This window comes from Pinus tabuliformis, chromosome 4_1, assembly GCF_031772625.1.
Source record: "Pinus tabuliformis cultivar Carrire ecotype Pingquan chromosome 4_1, CPIR1, whole genome shotgun sequence".
Taxonomy (NCBI): Eukaryota; Viridiplantae; Streptophyta; class Pinopsida; order Pinales; family Pinaceae; genus Pinus; species Pinus tabuliformis.
In genome coordinates, this window is record NC_142303.1 from 119,213,057 (window position 1) to 119,219,056 (window position 6,000).

Sequence of the window (6,000 nt, forward strand, 5' to 3'; positions counted from 1 at the left end):
TAGTTTGTGTCGCCTTTCCTCCTTTGGTGTGGTTGTTCCATCATTTGTGCTACCTTCCTTGGGGATAAGCTCACTCTTCCACCTTTCATGGAGACTCCTTCTCCTATCTAAACTCTCACCATTACTATGCACTGCTAGTTTGGATAGTTGGCTAGTTGGTAAATTCTTGGATTGAGTAGTGCTATTAGTGTAGCTAGTGTGAGTGTGACAAGTGTGGGATTGTTGATATTTTGTGGAAGGTTGTGAAGTGCCCTTAATCCTGTGTAAAAGTTATGAGTGAGAGAGACTTGTATATTGGGAGATCCATCTTCAAGGAGTGAATGCTTAAGGAACATGCTGGTTGGATCCCTCTGAGAAGGCTTGTGACATCAAGACTTTGGTTGTAAGCTTACTCTTATTTCATTATTAATACAATCAATGAAGTTTTTCTATATCTTGTATGTAATTTACTTGATAGCTCATGACTTTTTGACTTTGTGAGTAAATAGATCATTGTTGTTTTCCGGTTACGTGCTTTGTTGTATTTCCTTTGCATTATTTCAGGTTGACTACTCGTTGAGGAGAAGGAAGTAGAAGATGGAGGAGCGCAACGGAACTCCATCGACCACCGGTTGAGGTAGGCCTCCAACCATGACTGTTTAAGGAAAGCTATTGTTGATCTGTCCTTGTTTGTGACTAGACCCACTCTAGGGCTAGAGGGGTTGCCTCTGTCCATAGAGGGAACACTTTCCTGCATCACAAATTGGCAACTCCACTGGGGACGACTCGATGGAGATGGCATAAATCAGATGGAATGAGGCTAAATGGCAACCCAAACCCGCGGAAGGCCAAATGACGATGTATGGATATCCCAACCCGACAAGAAGCAAAAGTGTCGATGTTCAAGAGTATAATCCTTCTATAGTTTACATCCTTACCTCTTCCTCTGATACTCTGTTTCGCCATCTACTGCTTGTTGCTTATCTCATGTCGTTGATGGGGGAAACGTTATGGCCCTCCTGTGATGGGTCGTCTCCTGTCGACATCAGCTCATTATCTAGGAGATTGATCTAGAGATCCCCTTTGGTACCTTAGAGCTTGCATGCCTCAATGGCAAGCTCTTCGCACTTGACGGTTGACTTTCATCATTGGTCGTCGATTGGGTGATTCCACGAGTGTTCAACTTTAGCTCCTTCTTCACACTTCGTGGATTGTGCTAGACAGTACCTTGAGAACCATTGGCATTATTGGTGGTTTCTCTTGCGCTTGTTAACAGTTTTCATCATTGACCGGTAATCAAGCAACTTTCTATCATGCTTGACCTTAGCACATCTATTCGCATGCTAGAATTTGTACTATGATCAGTTGGGTTCAAGACCCCGAACTCAGATTTCACATGTTCAGGTTGCGTGGATTGGTTCGTGATTACATGACTCATTGATGGATGGCTACGGCCATACCTTTATCACCATCATGGTCTTATTATCCGGATGGCTGCATCCATACCACAGACCTAGTTCATATGTCTTTTGGATGGCTGTGCCCATGCCTAGACTACATGTACTTCATTATCAGAGATATCAGTTGTACTTGCATGCAATTTCTTCTAGATGGTGTTCCAACTCAGTCAGTTTCATAAAGCATTTCACCCCTCCCACTCTCTCGGGCTTCATACTCTAGGGGGCATCTGTTACACAGTAATTTGTCACTGCCTTCACTCTAGTCCTTCTACTGTGTCATGTGTCCAAGTCAAACATGTTCATATTGAACAAATGCTCCCTTCTTCTGCCAAATGACCCACTTTTCCTAAGTTATCTGCCTCATCGTGACTATGGAATTAATAAACACGCTGAATGGCACTCATAAACAGTCCAGCTATGCTGCTAGCGCGGAAGTACATCTGATTCTTACGATGGTCCGATTTCATGCTCCAGTGCAAGGTTACTTATTATCTTTATCGATGATCTGACTAACTATATTGCTCACTAGTGATGTCAGCGCTAAAGATCAGTTATGCACTCGTGATGATCCAGATTAGGCGAATTTGTTCCAACAGTCGGCCTTCTGGATGACTCCAGACTTGGTTGTTGGCATAGTTTGTGTCGCCTTTCCTCCTCTGGTGTGGCTGTTCCGTCATTTGTGCTACCTTCCTTGGGGATAAGCTCACTCTTCCACCTTTCATGGAGACTCCTTCTCCTATTTAAACTCTCACCATTGCTATGCACTGCTAGTTTGGATAGTTGGCTAGTTGGTAAATTCTTGGATTGAGTAGTGCTGTTAGTGTAGCTGGTGTGAGTGTGACAAGTGTGGGATTGTTGATAGTTTGTGGAAGGTTGTGAAGTTCCCTTAATCCTATGTAAAACTTATGAGTGAGAGAGACTTGTATGTTGGGAGATCCATCTTCAAGAAGTGAATGCTTGAGGAACATGCTGGCTAGATCCCTCTGAGAAGGCTTGTGACGTCAAGACTTTGGTTGTAAGCTTACTCTTATTTCATTATTAATACAATCATTGATGTTTTCCTATATCTTGTATGTAATTTACTTGATAGCTCATGACTTCTTGACTTTGTGTGTAAATAGATCATTGTTGTTTTCCGGTTACGTGCTTTGTTGTATTTCCTTTGCATTGTTTCAGGTTGACTACTCATTGAGGAGAAGAAAGCGGAAGCTAGAGCAGCGTAATGGAACTCCATCGACCACTGGTTGAGGTAGGCCTTCAATTATGATTGTTTAAGGAAAGCTATTATTGATCTGTCCTTGTTTGTGACTAGACCCACTCTAGGGCTAGAGGGGTTGCCTCTGTCCGTAGAGGGAACACTTTCTTGCATCACACTCTCTCCCTTGCCATCTATATTTATACCTCCCTCCATCTCTCCTTATTTGTCTCTATCTCAATCCCCTAAACATATGCCACGTTGTCTCTCTCTCCCCCTCCATATCTATCTATCTATCCATCTATCTCTCTCTACCTCTCTCTCTCTCTCTTTGCCTCTCTCTTTTATCATGTTTCCCGAACCATCTATATCTCTATCTCCCATTGTCTCTCCTTCTCACCCCAAAAGCATACACACTCTCTCTCCATATCTATCTATTTATCTCCCTCTCTCTCCGACTCTCCATCTCTCCCTTGCCACTCCCTCTCCACCTTTCTCTCTCTATGTCTTTCTTCCCCTTTCAACTCCATATCTTTCTCCCCCCTCTCTCTCCTCTCTGTCAAGTCCTCTCTATTTTTCCTTCCTCTCTCTCCCTTTCTCTCCCACCTCCCTCCGTATCTCCCCCCATAATACACACACTCTCTCTCCACCCTCCAACTGTGTCACAATCTCCCTCCCTTTGTCTCCCCCTCCATTTCTATGTCTCCCTGTATCTCTCTTCCCCTTCTTTCCCTATCTTTATCCTCTCCTATTCTCTCTCTTCCCTCATCTCCTCTCTCCCTCATTCCATCTTCATCTCTCCCTTGTCACTCCCTCTCTTTCACCCTCCAAATCCATCTCTCTCTCTCCTCCTCTCCCCCTCCTCTCTCTCTTCCTTTCTATCTCTCAGTGTGTCTCTCACCTCTATGTCTCTCTCCCACACTCTATTCCCCCTTCCATCTCAATCTCTTTCTTAAATATCATCCCATTTTATTGTATTTAAGAAAGTATCTAAATTAATAAAAAACATAATTGTTTGTAAAATATTAAACCTATATTTTGGATCAATCATGTTAAAGAAAATACAATAATAAAAAAATTAAAAGAATCACGCACTATATTTCCTCTATCATTGTTAATCACTTTGCTTTCTCACTTCCCTTGGATCCTTGGTTAAGATGCATCTATCCTAGTTCATTATAATATTATTTATATTGTATAAATTTCACATTTGTATATATAAAAGTATTCTCATTTTTTAATTTATTAAAACCTCCATTTAATCTCTATGAAAATATTGTTAGTAATCATGAGGATGGAGGGTTTAGATATACCTCAAAAGTAATTATAACCATTTGGTTCTTAGATTTAATTTAAAAATGTTATAAAATTAAATTAAAATAAAATATTTGTAAAATATATTATTTTTAAATAAGTTATCAGTTTTGGGCATGTGGTATTGATAAGACATGGTATTGACCCATGGTATTGATAAACCATGGTAGTAGCCCATGGTATTATAATTTTCTTCCCTCATCTCCCTCTCTATCTTCCTCTTGTGGGTGTTGGCCCATGGTTTTGTAAAAAACCCTACTTAGAAGTTAATAATATCCATGGTAATATTCATGATAAAAAATCTTGTCATATTGTAAATATTAAGTTTTTATCCGCTTATTAATTAAATTTATGGATGGAACACATCTATATTAATTGCTACAAATATATTTATTACATAAAATATAATATTATAATATTATATGTTACCCAATACTTATAACCACCCCACCTAATAAATAGTGGAAGGGGTGGGGAGAAATTCTAATTAAAATGTAATATTATTAAATTTTACATAATATTTCAGGTCACACCCCACCCTAAATATTACATTCTACTCAATATTTCCCCTCACTCCCACTAAATTTATTGAGCACCTTCCATTATATTGAGTTTACCTTCCTACATTCGAAAGCGTGAAATTTACCTCATTATTGATCATGATGATGATGGTTAATGTCCGCTGAGACCAAACTTTGGTCTATGGACCTAAAAAAACGAATTATTTAGTTTGATTTAATATTTTATTCATATGCTCAAAAAGCTTGGAGAGAAGCCTCCCGATCTCACTGTAATTTTGACAACGTAAAAGGCTAGGAAGGTCAGTATTGCAACAAAGATTTTGAAACTGAGATCTAATGTGGTTGTATGTGGGGCACTCTAAGAGGAAGTGATTTTCATCCTCGATGTTCGTATTCTCACAGAGATGGCAGAACCTTTCCATCCATGGTGTTTTAGGAACTACCCAATGACTCGTTTCACTATGGAGCTCATGAGAGTTCGTTCTAATCTCGACTATATTTATTTTCTTCTTTGAACTAATTAAAACAGAGAGATACTTTTAATCTTCTAGGGTGGGGTTGATGACCTCCTTATAATATCTTAATTTTCTTTTAGTTGCTAAATCTTTCTCACACCACATTTTTTCTTTGAACTTAGAAGTAACAATATTTTTAACGTTATTAATGTTTTGCAATGCAACATTCTTGTCGATCTCCCAATGGTTTAACCAAGCCCTGGTGTCTTTATACCAACCTCGTTTGAGCCTTAGGTGGTTTTGGATGGAATTTAAAGCTAACTTAGGAAGTCTATGGTCTCCTATGTTATTGAGTTTGTGCTTGTACAACAGAAGCCTAGTCATAGTTAGGCTCTCGACAGGGGAAAGACCCACTTCTACAAGGAGAATAGGATAGGCTGTGTTGCTTTTAATTTTGAGGTTATACGTTATAAAATGATTCTGAATTTGCTCAATCTTTCTCTAGGATTCTCTAGAGATTCTACAACCGCAAACCTCACATCCATATAAGATAACGAGAGTGACTAAAGTTTCAAAGAGGAACTTCTTTCTATCCCACATTACGAGGTTTTTCTTCTTACAATTATTTTCAAGACCAAAATAAGCTTTCCATCCCCCATTAATCCTTTTCTCAATGCTATAGTTCCAGTTGAGCTTGTGATGAATATCAATTCCTAGGTACTTGTAGGAAGACACTTCCTCCAAGTTACTATTGTCATACATAAAATTAGCGTGACTGTCCTTCTTGGATTTGATAATCATAACTTTTGTTTTGTCAGTGTTAACAATCATACCCATGGTAAAGCAGAAATCCTTAAGAAGTATAAGTTGCTTATCAAGATCTAATGGGCACCTTGCGAGAAGAGCAATATCGTCAGCGTAGAGAAAAAGGATGATGACTATCCTAGCTAAGATCGTGCCGGCACATCCTGCTTCCTCTAAACAACCTTCTAGCTTGTCGATGTAAATGCCAAATAGGGTAGGGGAGAGGGGGAAACCTTGTTTAACTCCGATATTACACTTAATATCTTTCGACC